We start from the raw sequence: 15833 nt of genomic DNA, 5'->3' as shown, positions 1-15833 counted from the left end.
AAACATTAGAAATAGTGCATGAGCTGAAAGAAAGGACAGGTTAATCTGGTCAGTCACACAAGGATGGGACAAGAGAAGGGGGTGTAGGGAGATCTCCTAAAATTGGAAATCGGTATAGAGGCAGTAGGAAGGGGGGCTGGGGTTAAGCCACACACAAGGGAACTTCAAAATGGAGATAAAAATGAAGAATGGTAATGAAGAAAAATGAACTTATCTGCTTGGAGCTGCATTTAAAAGAGGCAGATTGTTGATGGCTCATGCCTTTCATGTGTTGCTATTGTTCTATTCTGGAACCTTTTAATATTGTGATGTAAGCGGCTGCTTGGACTGCATTAAAGGAATAATGCATAATATCAGCCTCCGTTCTTGTAATTAAATCTAGTTTTCATAGGAAATGTGTTTTTTGTTTCGCCGATATCTTTGACCGTTGTTTGATAAATCTTCATGAAATTTTCAAAACTAATGGGGCGGTCAAGTCAGCTGCTGTGTTGAAAGTGTCAGGGTGATTCGTCAAGCGGGGGCCTAGCAAAAGGGGAGGATCCAAAATGCTTTCTCTCTATGTTTATTTTTATAGGAAACTTTAGACACAGCTATAGACAGAACTGTTGCATGGAATTACACCAAATTTGGCAAAAAGGTAGCTCTTGGTTCCCAAAGCACTCTTTTTGTTAAATGGTGTACATCTATTCAGTAGTTCCTGGGAAATTGAAGCATTTCTCAGATATACAACTGGTGACGCAGAGGATCTGCTAACCCTTCCAATCTCGTGACTGGAATATAATTGGCTGCCAACACTTTAAACCAGAAAGTGTTGGCAGCCATCTTGTGACTTGGTTGAACCGAGTCACAAGAAAAAAGGTGAAAAAAGTGGAAAGACAAGAAAAAGGGTCCGGGTAGAAACAACCTGACACCCTAGGCCTGCTCAGGGGGTCTCACAGGGACCCCGAGGGCCCAAAAAAGCATTTTTTTTTAAAAAACTTCAGCCGGATTTGCGGTTAATCATCGAATCCACCTGAATTTTAAAAAAAAGAGGAAACGGGTGCTCCGACGGTTCGTTTCCTTTAAGCCTACCAGGTGAACCAGGTCCCGTAGGCAATGATGAAAAGAGGGGACCGCCACCTCCCAGGGGCTTATACATTGAATGTGTGGGGCTAGGAGACCTCTCTGCAGTCCCGGGTACCGCCACCTCCCTGAGGCTATATTAATAAAAAAACAATGCTTAGGGGGCTTCCTCCCATGCAGCTCCATGGCCGGCAACCTCTATGGGGCTCAATGTGAAATGTGGGGGCCACACAGCCCTCCTGCAGCCCCAGGGACTTTTAGAGGCACCACCCCCTTTCTTCACTACTCTACAAATGCACCTCCTGGCACGCTCTTGGTTGGGCAATGAAGTCCTCTTCACTCCAGAGGGTTCTTAGGGGCCAACAAGCACACCTGTTACCTCCAGTAAGCCCCACATAGTGGAATTGCTGAGAGGTGGTTGGACGTCATGCCACTTGTTCCCCCACTTGGTAAACTCACCTGTCAGTGCACCGCTGGTGGGGCTATGAGGTCCCTTTACGTCCTAAGGCCCTCAGTACTAAAGTGGACTTCCTCCCTCAAGCAGCAGTGTGCTGGGCGGCGTGTGTGGAGAGTGGAAGGGGGCATGGTCTCTGAGCACCTCTCAGAAATCCAGCTGAGTCGGGCTTACAGTAGGGTTCATTGGCACCCAGGGACCCTCAAGAAAGGAAACATCATCCCCCTACCAAGAGCGCACCAGGAGGTGCTTTTGAAGAGTGGGGGAGAAAGAATATGTGGCCTGCGACCAACTCTCAGCAATCCCACTGTTTTGGGCTTACTGGAGGTAACAGGTAGGCTAGTTGGCCCCTAAGGATCCCCAGCAGGGAAGGAGATTTCAGCTCCAATCAAGAGTGTACCAGGAGGCGTGTTTGCAGACTGGAGGAGAAAGGGGGCATGGCCTGCTATCAGAACTCGGAAATCCTGCCTTGTGGGACTTACTGGAGGTAACAAGAGGGGTAGTTGTCCCACAAGGACATCCTAGGGGCCAACTACCCATATTGTTATCTCCAGTTAGTCACACACAGTGAGATTGCTAAGAGGTCTTCGGAGGCCACACACCCCTTTCTCCAACACTCTGCAAACTTGCCTCCGGGCAAACTACTGGTTGGGGGATGAAGTTCATTTTACTCCAGAGGGACCTTAGGGGCCAAGAAGGCCCCCTGATAGCTCCAGTAAGTCCTACGCAGAGGAATTCCTGAGAGCTGGTTGGTGGCCCAGACACTTTTCTGTAAACGTGACTGCTTGTTAAGAAACCTTAGAAATTCAAAGAAAAAAGCATAGGCTACAGGGACATCATAGGTAGGAGAGTCCACCTCCCCCGTTCCAATCCGAAGCCTCCAAGATCATCTGCGGCGTCCCGCAGAGATCCTCCCTCAGCCCGACACAGTTCAACATCTACATGGTGCCCCTGCACGCATCGCCTGACATCACGACCTCAACATAATCTCCTACGCCGATGACACGCAACTGATCCTCTCCCTCACCAAGGACCCCCCACCGCCAAATCCAACCTCCACTAGGGAATGAAGGCCGTCGCCGAATGGATGGAGGATAGCCACCTTAAGCTGAACACAGACAAGACGGAGATCCTCATCCTCAGGCCCAACCCCTCAGCATGGGACGACTCCTGGTGCCCCACATCACTAGGGACACCCCCCGCACCCACCAACCACGCACGCAACCTGGGAGTCATCCTCGTCTTGAAACTCACCAAGTCAGCGCTGTCTCCTCCGCCTGCTTCAACACCCTCCGTATGCTCCGCAAGATCTACAGATGGATCCCGATATACACAAGGAAAACAGTCACCCAGGCCCTAATCAGCAGCAGACTCGACTACGGAAACGCCCTCTACGCTGGCACCCCGACCAAGCTCATCAGCAGACTGCAAAGAATCCAGAATGCCTCTGTGCGCCTGATCCTCGATGTCCCACACTGTGACCACATCACCCCCCACCTGAGGAACCTGCACTGGCTCCCTGTCGACAAAAGAATATCCTTCAAGCTCTTGATCCACACACACAAGGCACTCCACAAGACCGGCCCATCCTACCTCAACAGTCGACTCTCCTTCAACGTACCCAACAGGCAACTCCGCTCCGCAGACCTCTCCCTGGCTACCGTCCCACGAATCCATAGAACCACAGCTGGAAGCAGCTCCTTCTCCCACTGCGCTACCAAGACCTGGAACACCATCCCCCTTATCCTACGACAAACCAAAAACCTTCTAACCTTCAGGAAACAACTCAAGACCTGGCTGTTCGACCAGTAGCAACAGCACCCCCCCCCCGCTCTCCTCCCTCAGTTCCTTGGAACCCTTGCGGGTATGTAGTGTGCTCTACAAATTATTTGATTGATTGATTGATTGAATTATAATGAAAAAACATTAGAAATGCACTGAAAAAAACACAGGTATCAGCGACTTTATAGTTACGAATTCACGAAGAAAAACACAGGTTATAGGAATGTTATAGTTAGGCTGACATTTCACTCATACAAAACCTGTGAAATTCAGCCGTTAGAGTCACCAGGGCTAACTATAACTCGGGCCCGCAATGCAGTCTTGATGATGTCACATATTACCTGAGCCATGACGTGGTCAGTGACCTCACTGAGGACATCTGGCTAGCTCACCGAGATGTCTGGCTGTTTCAGGACGTGTCTTATTTCCTTCCTGATTTTCGTAATCTTTTTGGAAGGTAGTAAAAGAAGACATTTCAATGTGTCTACTGAGAAACCTAGGAACTCCAGAGATCTGGAAGGAGACAGAATTGTTTTTTCTTTGTTTATGAGAATCCTAAACGTTCTAGAAGATCCATCACAGTCTTCAGGACTTTGGCTAGTTGCGAAGGATCTTGAGACATTATAAAAATGTCATCTAAGTAAATGATTAAATGAATGCCCCTTATTCTTAGAGATGAGGCAATAGCTCTCATGACCTTGGTGAAGCACAAAGGGGCAGAGGAGAGTCCGAAGGGGAGAGCCTGAAATTGATAAAGGTGATTTTTCCAGACAAATTGAAGAAAGGGTTGGTGGGATTCGACCATAGGAATGGTGAAGTAAGCATCCTTTAGGTCTAATTTGACTAGCCAGTCTCCCTTTAAAAGTAAATCCCTCAAGAGATGGATGCCCTCCATCTTAAAGTGTCTGTAAACCAAATATTTGAATAGTTCTCTTAAGTTTATGACAGGTCTCCAAGCGTTGTCTTTCGTTTTTACAAGAAAGACTGTGATTATAAATCTTAAAGTTTCTAATGGGGCCTCTATTATGGCTCCTTTCTGAAGCATAGAGGAGATCTCCTCCTCTATTATTTGTTGTTGCTCTGGAGAGAGAGGCATGTCTCTCAGAAAGAAGTTTGTAAAGGTATGTGAGTCAAATCTATCATAAACCCATTGACAGTGTTTAAGAACCAAGGATCTTGAGTGATGAATCTCCAATTGTGAAGGAAGTATTTGAGTCTGCCACCCACTTTTTTGGGGGAAAGAAGGAGAAGGGAGAGGGGAGAGGGGAGAGGGGAGAGAGTTCTCACTTGCAGGGTTGTTTGAGATGAAGTGCGTTGGCCTCTAATTCTCTAAGGATAGAATTGAGGCAAGTTGTACTGCTGATACCCTCTTCCGAACCACAGGATCTTGGAAATGGCCTTTGATTGAAGCAGCCGGAAGAGAGGCACCATCTCCTGGCCCGCCAAAAAAGGTTAGGATTGAAACCTCTGCGCATATTTTGCTGTGCCTTGTCCAGGGCGGTGAAAGTGGAGACGTATTTCCCCAAGGATTTAATGAAGTCTTCTCCAAAGAGTAAACCTTTTAGGTTTTGCGAGGGTTCTTTATCCACCATGTCAGTTAGTTATGGACTTATTTTAGTCAAAACAATTCTTTGTCTTTCTGCATTAATGCTAGCGTTGGCATTACCCAGTAGAATTATTGCTCTCTGGCTCCATTACCTGATGGAATTGGTGTTGAGAAGGGTGCCATTGATGTGGCGTCTTCTGCGGAATCTAGGATTCTGGCTAATAGTCCCAGTACGTTGAGAAGACAGTCTTGGCACCCTTTCAGAGATTTTTCCATCCCTTTTCATGAATCACGTCCAAGTTTGAATAGGAATTTAATGAGTGCAGGGTCCAAGTTGGGGGTATAGCAGCTTTTATCCTCAGTAGAAGGTCTAGAGCATTCAGCTCTAAGGATGGTATGAGTGTCCTTTTCTAAGAGGTTTCTTATCCATTTGTTAATGAATGTTTGCGACTTGGTCCTGAGGGAACTACTTGGAACTTCTTGGGTGTTTCAGATTTAATGGGGAAAACATTTCCTCCCTAAGGGGTCAAGGATAATGTCCTTAGAGGATGATGCGAGTTCCTCTTATGGATTGTAAAATTCTTGATCATCTTCATCAAGATCAAGGACATACTTATCAGGTGTGTCTAAGGATTCTATATCATTATATTTGTTATCTCCCATATTGTAAAGAGCATTATGATATTTTGTGCGCTAGGGACACCCAGATGTTTGGTGCCACTAAGGAAACCCAGATAAGTCGTGCCACAAGGGATACTATGGGAGTTTGAGGTGCGAGTACCTCCATTAGAAGTTGAGGTGCTAAGACCTCCCTGCATTGATGAGGTGCTTGGATCTCCTATATTGCTCTGATCAATGTTTTTACTTTTCTTAAGTCTTTTACCCCTTAATTCAGTGATCTTGTCAGAGTAGGGATTTGAAATTCCAAAGATTTCGTCCTCATCAGGGAGTGACCTTTTACAGGACATGATCTGACTTCAGGTCTCAAACATGCAAGACCTCAATTCCTTATGAACGATTTTTTGCAGGGCTTTGTTGTCTATATCAGGAGTAGGGGCAGAAGCCTTGTCTGAGTCAGAGTCCGACATCATATATATGAAATGTTAACTTGTAAAAAGTGGTAAAGCCCTTTAATGAAAGATAATTAAGGAGGATTTCCCTTAATAATAGTGACAAGGTTTATAGATGAAGGAATATCAAGAGAATAATTCCTCTCTTATTATAATTAATTTTGTAATATAATGTTAAAAAGGCCAGTTAAATGAGGATTTCCTGCTAAAACCCTGTTTTTTTATGAATAAGTTTGTAAAACAATACCTACTTGCGGATGAAATCCGAAATAATAAAAGGTAGCAATGCAGAGCAGCGGTGGAAAGAGGTGAAAAACGGGAGTTAAACTAAGACATTAGGTAAGCTCATTATGGCATGAGGAAGTAGAACAAGGATGACATTAAAGAATACTCGTTTACAGAAAAAACTAAATATTAAGGTACATTTAAACATCTAAAAATCTTCAAATATTTTCAAACATTAGAAATAGTGCATAAGCTGAAAGAAAAGACAGGTTAATCTGGTCAGTCACACAAGTATGGGACCAGAGAAGGGGGTGTAGAGAGATCTCCTAATATTGGAAATCAGTATAGAGGCAGTAGGAAGGGGAGCTGGGGTTAAGCCACACACAAGGGAACTTCAAAATGGAGATAAAAATGAAGAATGGTAATGAAGAAAAATGAACTTATCTGCTTGGAGCTGCATTTAAAAGAGGCAGATTGTTGATGGCTCATGCCTTTCATGCGTTGCTATTGTTCTATTCTGGAACCTTTTAATATTGTGATGTAAGCGGCTGCTTGGACTGCATTAAAGGAATAATGCATAATATCAGCCTCCGTTCTTGTAATTAAATCTAGTTTTCATAGGAAATGTGTTTTTTGTTTCGCCGATATCTTTGACCGTTGTTTGATAAATCTTCATGAAATTTTCAAAACTAATGGGGCGGTTAAGTCAGCTGCTGTGTTGAAAGTGTCAGGGTGATTCGTCAAGCGGGGGCCTAGCAAAAGGGGGGGATCCAAAATGCTTTTTCTCTATGTTCATTTTTATAGGAAACGTTAGACACAGCTATAGACAGAACTGCTGCATGGAATTACACCAAATTTGGCAAAAAGGTAGCTCTTGGTTCCCAAAGCACTCTTTTTGTTAAATGGTGTAAATCTATTCAGTAGTTCCTGGGAAATTGAAGCATTTCTCAGATATACAACTGGGGACGCAGAGGATCTGCTAACCCTTCCAATATCGTGACTGGAATATAATTGGCTGCCAACACTTTAAACCAGAAAGTGTTGGCAGCCATCTTGTGACTTGGTTGAACCGAGTCACAAGCAAAAAAGGTGAAAAAAGTGAAAAGACAAGAAAAGGGGTCCGGGTAGAAAGACCCTGACACCCTAGGCCTGCTCAGGGGGTCTCACAGGGACCCCGAGGGCCCAAAAAAGCATTTTTTTAAAAACCTTCAGCCGGATTTGCGGTTAATCATCGAATCCACCTGAATTTTAAAAAAAAGGAAACGGGTGCTCCGACGGTTCGTTTCCTTTAAGCCTACCAGGTGAACCAGGTCCCGTAGGCAATGATGAAAAGAGGGGGCCGCCACCTCCCAGGGGCTTATACATTGAATGTGGGGGGCTAGGAGACCTCTCTGCAGTCCCCGGTACCGCCACCTCCCTGAGGCTATATTAATAAAAAAACAATGCTTAGGGGGCTTCCTCCCAAGCAGCCCCATGGCCGGCAACCTCTATGGGGCTCAATGTGAAATGCGGGGGGGCACACAGCCCTCCTGCAGCCCCAGGGACTTTTAGAGGCACCACCCCCTTTCTTCACTACACTACAAATACACCTCCTGGCACGCTCTTGGTTGGGCAATGAAGTCCCCTTCACTCCAGAGGGTTCTTAGGGGCCAACAAGCACACCTGTTACCTCCAGTAAGCCCCACATAGTGGAATTGCTGAGAGGTGGTTGGACGTCATGCCACTTGTTCCACCACTTGGCAAACTCACCTGTCAGTACACCGCTGGTGGGGCTATGAGGTCCCTTTACGTCCTAAGGCCCTCAGTACTAAAGTGGACGTCCTCCCTCAAGCAGCAGTGTGCTGGGCATCGTGTTTGAAGAGTGGAAGGGGGCATGGTCTCTGAGCACCTCTCAGCAATCCAGCTGAGTCGGTCTTACAGTAGGGTTCATTGGCACCCAGGGACCCTCAAGAGGCATGGAAACTTCATCCCCCTACCAAGAGCGCACCAGGAGGTGCTTTTGAAGAGTGGGGGAGAAAGGGTGTGTGGCCTGCGACCAACTCTCAGCAATCCCACTGTTTTGGGCTTACTGGAGGTAACAGGTAGGTTAGTTGGCCCCTAAGGATCCCCAGCAGGGAAGGAGATTTCAGCTCCAATCAAGAGTGCACCAGGAGGCGTGTTTGCAGACTGGAGGAGAAAGGGGGCATGGCCTGCTATCAGAACTCGGAAATCCTGCCGTGTGGGACTTACTGGAGGTAACAAGAGGGATAGTTGTCCCACAAGGACATCCTAGGGGCCAACTACCCATATTGTTATCTCCAGTTAGTCACACACAGTGAGATTGCTAAGAGGTCTTCGGAGGCCACACACCCCTTTCTCCAACACTCTGCAAACATGCCTCCTGGCAAACTACTGGTTGGGGGATAAAGTTCACTTTACTTCAGAGGGACCTTAGGGGCCAAGAAGGCCCCCTGATAGCTCCAGTAAGTCCTACGCAGAGGAATTCCTGAGAGCTGGTTGGTGGCCCAGACACTTTTCTCCACCACTCTGTAAACGTGACTGCTTGTTAAGAAACCTTAGAAATTCAAAGAAAAAAACAAAGGCTACAGGGACATCATAGGTAGGAGAGTTCACCTCCCCCGTTCCAATCCGAAGCCTCCAAGATCATCTGCGGCGTCCCGCAGGGATCCTCCCTCAGTCCGACACAGTTCAACATCTACATGGTGCCCCCGCACGCATCGCCCGACATCACGACCTCAACATAATCTCCTACGCCGACGACACGCAACTGATCCTCTCCCTCACCAAGGACCCCTCCACCGCCAAATCCAACCTCCACTAGGGAATGAAGGCCGTCGCCGAATGGATGGAGGATAGCCACCTTAAGCTGAACACAGACAAGAGGGAGATCCTCATCCTCAGGCCCAACCCCTCAGCATGGGACGACTCCTGGTGCCCCACATCACTAGGGACACCCCCCGCACCCACCAACCACGCACGCAACCTGGGAGTCATCCTCGTCTCGAAACTCACCATGACCAAACAAGTCAGCGCTATCTCCTCCGCCTGCTTCAACACCCTCCGTATGCTCCGCAAGATCTACAGATGGATCCCAATATACACAAGGAAAACAGTCACCCAGGCCCTAATCAGCAGCAGACTCGACTACGGAAACGCCCTCTACGGTGGCACCCCGACCAAGCTCATCAACAGACTGCAAAGAATCCAGAATGCCTCTGCACGCCTGATCCTCGATGTCCCACACTGTGACCACATCTCCCCCCACCTGAGGAACCTGCACTGGCTCCCTGTCGACAAAAGAATCTCCTTCAAGCTCCTGATCCACGCACACAAGGCACTCCACAAGACCGGCCCAGCCTACCTCAACAGTCGACTCTCCTTCTACGTACCCAACAGGCAACTCCGCTCCGCAGACCTCTCCCTGGCTACCGTCCCACGCATCCATAGAACCACAGCTGGAAGCAGCTCCTTCTCCCACAGCGCCGCCAAGACCTGGAACACCCTTCCCCTTATCCTACGACAAACCAAAAACCTTCTAACCTTCAAGAAACAACTCAAGACCTGCCTGTTCGACCAGTAGCAACAGCACCCCCCGGCTCCCCTCTCTCAGTGCCTTGGAACCCTTACGGGTATGTAGTGCGCTCTACAAATTATTTGATTGATTGATTGATTGAATTATAATGAACAAACATTAGAAATGCACTGAAAAAAACACAGGTATCAGGGACTTTATAGTTACGAATTAGCATTTAAAAAACAATAGAAATTCACGAAGAAAAACACAGGTTATAGGAATGTTATAGTTAGGCTGACATTTCACTCATACAAAACCTGTGAAATTCAGCCGTTATAGTCACCAGAGCTAACTTTAACTCGGGCCCGCAATACAGTCTTGATGATGTCACATATTACCTGAGGCATGACATGGTCAATGACCTCACTGAGGACATCTCAAATTATCTCACTGATGACATGACTGATGATATCATCCACATAATCTCTGATGTACCTACTTACACCCCAATATAAACTTTCATAAACCGACTCCAAATTTCAGAGTACCATTCTCGAAACTGTGGATTCACCAATATCTCTTAGTACATACCCACTCACTGATTCATTTGTCTACACCCACATTCACTCACTCACCCATAGGCCACTCATACACCCAGTCACTCACCAATACAGCCACTAATATATTCCCTAATAAACCCATACAGACATTAACACTGCCACTCACCCATAGGGTTACTCACACACCTAGCCAGTCACCTGAAGAGTCAATCACACTGCCATTTACTCTACCTATACATTTCTACACACACAACCTCACTTATTCACACAGATACTAACACATACGTACTCTCTAATAAAATCAATGTCACAAGCACACACTCATCCAAACAGCCACTCTCAATATCACTCACTCTCACATACAGTCACTTATACACTCCAACACTCATATATATACCACTGAGACATCCATTCACTCATTGATATAGCCATACACACAGTCATTCACCCATACAGCCCCTCGCTGTTACACTCATGAACCCATACACCTAGTGAATGACCCATTCCCATATCCATGCAGGGAGTCACACACCCCTCCACCCACCGCCACTGCCACTTAGGCACCCATACAGGTACTCTGAATACCAATCAATAACCCATATAGACACTCATGTAACTAATCACCAACCCATACCGCCACTTACACAGCAACTGACAGACATTAACACAGATTAGTCACACAGATTAGTCACTCATCCATACATTTACTGAGACACGTACAATCACTCACTTATACAGTCAGTCACGCACCCACTGAAAAATCCATACAGACACTTATGCACCCATTCATTCTTGATTACACCCCTTAACTTATATATGACTATAATAGAGTGCAGCAATGGTGACTCACTGGAGTAAGAACAAAGGTACCACAAGTACCAGCAGGCCACGGGGGTGGTCACGCCTACCTGGGCGGGGTGAGAGATGTCTATTAGATGGGTGCTGGAGTAAACTGCCATTAGTCTGCAAGCTTAATCAAGCCCTGAGCCCATGAGGAAGAGCAGGAAGCATGAAACGCGTTGGACTGGACTGAAATTCAGGGAAGAACTCTGCTGTTCTGCCATGCTGCATCCTCCATGAAACAAATTGCGTATTACTTACTTCTCGTAGAGGCTCTCTCAATCCAGGCAAACTTGTATGTGGATATGAGTATTACCGCCTGAACCGGGAGATGAGCCCAGCTACATCACTGTAGCTCGGCTGCAATGCCAACCGATGTAGCAGCTTACGGATGAGAAGGCAAGTGGAGGAAGATACAGATGGGTGAGAACAGTGGAGTGTCCTTCTCAACCCACTTGGGATTTACAGTGAATATAATAGAGTGCAGCAACGGCGACTCACTGGAGTAAGAACAAAGGCACTACAAGTACCAGCAGGACATGGGGTGAGAGATGTCTATTAGATGGGTGCTGGAGTAAACTGCAGTTAGTCTGCAGGCGGAATCAGACTCTGAGCCTTTGAGGAAGTGCAGGAAGCATGAAACACGTTGGGCTGTACTGAAATATATATATATATATATATATGTTTATTCACTGAAAAAACCATAGGTTTCACACCAGTTATAGTTAGGAATTAGCATTTAAAAAACCTATTAAATTCACTGAAAAAACCATAGGTTTCACACCAGTTATAGTTAGCTGGAAATTTTACTCGCATAAAACCATTGAAATTCCCACGTTATAGTTAGTTGGACTCACTATAACTTGCGCGTGCAATGCACTGCTGATAACGTCACATATTACATCACTCATGACATGGTCAGTGACATCACTGATGACATCTCAAATGACATCACTGATGACATCTCAAATGACATCACTGATTACATTATCCATGTGAATGTGTTCCTGTAAATTAAAAATGTGTTTAACATATTGTAGAATGAGTGTATGTATGACTGTTTGGACAATGGATTTAGTAGGTGCGTGACTGACTGTATGACTGGGAGATTAAATGTGTCTTACTAAATGCATGGGTTAGTGACTAAACTGTTAGAATGTGTGCATCATTATGTCTGTTGTTGTGTAAGGTACTGCATGTATTGATTAGTAGCTATATGACTGGCTATATGGGTTAATGATTGGTAACCCAATTTTTGTATGTGAGGGTGAGTGTGAGTGGAGGTGGCTGGGAAGTGTGTGACTCTGTGCATAGATGTGTAAGCAGTTGATTCACTTGGTGTATGGGTTCAAGAGTGCATTAGGAAACAGCTGTATAGGTGGTTTACTGTGTGCATGGGTGTGTTGGTGACTGAATGGATATCTCAGTGCTACATGTCCAAGTAAGTACATATGTAAAACACAGTGCATGTGAGAGTTGTCAAATATAAATGACTATATATAACAGCCTGTGTGTTGGATTCCTTCCACTCAGCCCACACACTGCAGGAACGAGGTATGTTCCAATCCACTTCCCCGACCCACAGGTCACCCACAAGATGCCAACTGTGGGTGTACCTATGAACCAAGAAAGGGGGTGGAATATGAGGAGACACCAAGCCTTCCACCCCTGTAGAATGAAGAGTTCACTGCTCCCTTCTCCACGCTTCTGCACCTGGACAAACAAAGAAAACACACTTCACAACGTCAGGAATCTCACCCTGATGCCCCTATACCAGCGACCATGCCCTACCAAAACAATCCCCTTGCACTCACCAGTTGAGGGTACAGGCTTGGCCTCATGAAGAAATAGGTCAGCAGGTGATTCAGATTTGGTACCAAGATAACATCTCTCGGTTCCCAGCAACAAACAAAAATAGGTTGGGTGTCTCACGTAGCTTTTAGATAGTAGGGGGAAAACATACCTTTTCTTTGGTATGAGCAAAAAACCCCTCCCAGTTTCCTTATGTCTATAAAACGCCAGCACTCACAATATGCAAGAAAGGACAAGTGCGTTAACCAGCCGGGTATACCGGCACTCAGAAGCGGGACCTGATCGCGGAATGACCTAGAACGTCATTTCCGTGCATAACGAGGTAGAGCGGAGGAACGAGGAGCCGTGCAAAAAACAAAACCAAATGCGGGACCAAACACTGCGACTCCTCCGAACCCACTGAACCGTCGCAAAGAGGTATGGACAAGGTCTCTAGACGGGAGGGAAATCAGGAGCCCCTAAAAACCCCCAAATCTATAAGGAACAGGAAAATAAAGTACCGGAACAAGAAACACAACTGGGAAAAAGGGACACTGACTAACTACACAGGGAAAGCGAGGGGTGGAAGGGAAGTACGAAACTCACGAGCCCATGAGAATAGTCTGGGAAACTCCAAAAAAACACAGGAACCAGGGAACAGCAATCAGGAACCCAAACAAGTAGCAATAACAAGCACTGACATTAAGGTAGGACTGCCCTATATCCTAAACTGGTAGGTCATGTGATAACAGGTCATGGTCACTAAGAAAGGACTAACCTAATTCCTAACACTGTGATTGCATACGTGACTGTATTTATCAGTTTGTACTTGTATCACTGATTGTAAAAGACAGTAAGTATGTGTTAGTCTATGTTTAAATATGTAAGGTTTTGTGTCTATAACTCTATAGTTGTGGAAATGGGAGTGTGATTGATTCTTTACATGACTGACTAGGTGTGTGAGTAACTCCATGGATGAGTGGCAGTGTGTGAGTCTCTGTATGGGTGTATGAGTGCATATGTTAGTCTTGTATTGATGAGTGACTGTATGTATGAAAGATTGTATGGGTGAATGAGTGGATGTGTGTGTAGACCTAGAAATCAGTGAGTGCGTATGTGGTAAGTGGTATTACTGTGTCAATGGTTTCAGGAATGGTAGTTTGTATTTAACACTGGGTGTATCATAGGTTAGATTAGAGTGTGAGGAGGTGTATTCTATTATCACATGGATGATGTCATCTGTGATGTCATCAGTGATGTCATTTGAGATGTCATCAGTGATGTCATCAGTGATGTCACTGACCATGTCATCAGTGATGTAATATGTGACGTCATCAGCAGTGCATTGCACGCGCAAGTTATAGTGAGTCCAACTAACTATAACGTGGGAATTTCAATGGTTTTATGCGAGTAAAATTTCCAGCTAACTATAACTGGTGTGAAACCTATGGTTTTTTCAGTGAATTTAATAGGTTTTTTAAATGCTAATTCCTAACTATAACTGGTGTGAAACCTATGGTTTTTTCAGTGAATTTCATAGGTTTTTTAAATGCTAATTCCGAACTATAACTGGTGTGAAACCTATGGTTTTTTCAGTGAATTTCATAGGTTTTTTAAATGCTAATTCCTAACTATAACTGGTGTGAAACCTATGGTTTTTTCATTGAATTTCATAGGTTTTGTAAATGCTAATTCCTAACTATATGTAGGGCCTCAAACCTATGTTTTTTTCAGTGAATTTCAAAAGTTTTTTAATAGCAAATCTCTATAGGTATGAAATATAATATTTTTTATAATGAATTTTATATTGTATATTTATCTAATACTATTTTTTTATATATATTTTTTTCACTTTTTATTTTTTATTTTTTTGCCTTGGTGCGCTCCCGGTGCGCGTACCGTTGAGCGTCCCGTTAGCGCTATTGCCGCGAACGAAAACAACATCGTGACGTATCGCGTAGTCACGTGATGCGTCTTATGACGCACGGCGTAAGCGCACCCGGAAGCGCCTGAGCGCATACGCTCGCGCAACGTAAGCGGCCCGGGGCGCGTCCCCGGGCGCGTAGCGTAAGCGCGTCGGGTCATGTGACCTGAAAATAACACTTTTTATTGGTTCAGAACACTTTTGGTTTCCAAATGATGAAAGCCTGGGTCATGTGACCTGAAAATATTAGTTTTCATTGGTTCAGAACAGTTTTGTTTTCCAAATGATGAAAGCCCCCACCTTTTTTCTTCATTCTCACTTTGTTCTTTGAGTGAGGAAGACCTGTTTCCATTCATTGAAAAATGGCTACAGTAGCAGCAGCAGCTGGAGCATCAGCACCCCCACCACCACCACCACCACCACCACCACAAGGACCACCACAACACCACATTGGTGGTGAAGAAGAAGAGGAGGAGGAGGAAGAGGAGGAGGAGAGAAGGCACTTCCTACCTGAAGACAATCCCCCTTATAAACCAAGAGAGCACATTGTGTGGGAGTTTTTTAAATTCCCAAGAGGCCACAAGAAATTCAATGCGGCAAAAGTGACTTGTCTGATCTGTGGCACTGAAATTTCCAGGGGGAACCCTACAAAAACATATTCTTTTGGTAATTACACCATGATTCGCCACATGCAACGCCGGCATCCTAACAACTATTCTGCGGCAGAGGTGAGAGAACTTCCCCAATCTTCCAGAACCCCAACAAGCAAAGAACCCACTCCATCGGGTCCAGAGACAAGGTCCCTAACATCCAAACCAAGTTTGGTGGATACAAAATCGTTTGTATATTTTTTGGAAAAACAATTACCTATGGTGAGCAAAGTATTACACTCATCAACCATGCTGGTGATAACCACAAGTGCCCAAAGAAACCTTACATTTTTCCTGATTTTTTTTTTGCTCCAGTTGAGCCGTTTACAATTCCCTGTTTTTTGTTTCTCCCCATAAAAAATACAAAAAAATATAAAATTGTTCATAAAAGCCAAAAAAAGTAAATAATGTTCAA

The sequence above is a fragment of the Lissotriton helveticus genome, chromosome 3_1 (assembly GCF_964261635.1).
Source record: "Lissotriton helveticus chromosome 3_1, aLisHel1.1, whole genome shotgun sequence".
NCBI classification, from domain to species: Eukaryota; Metazoa; Chordata; class Amphibia; order Caudata; family Salamandridae; genus Lissotriton; species Lissotriton helveticus.
This window is presented reverse-complemented; position numbering follows the sequence as displayed.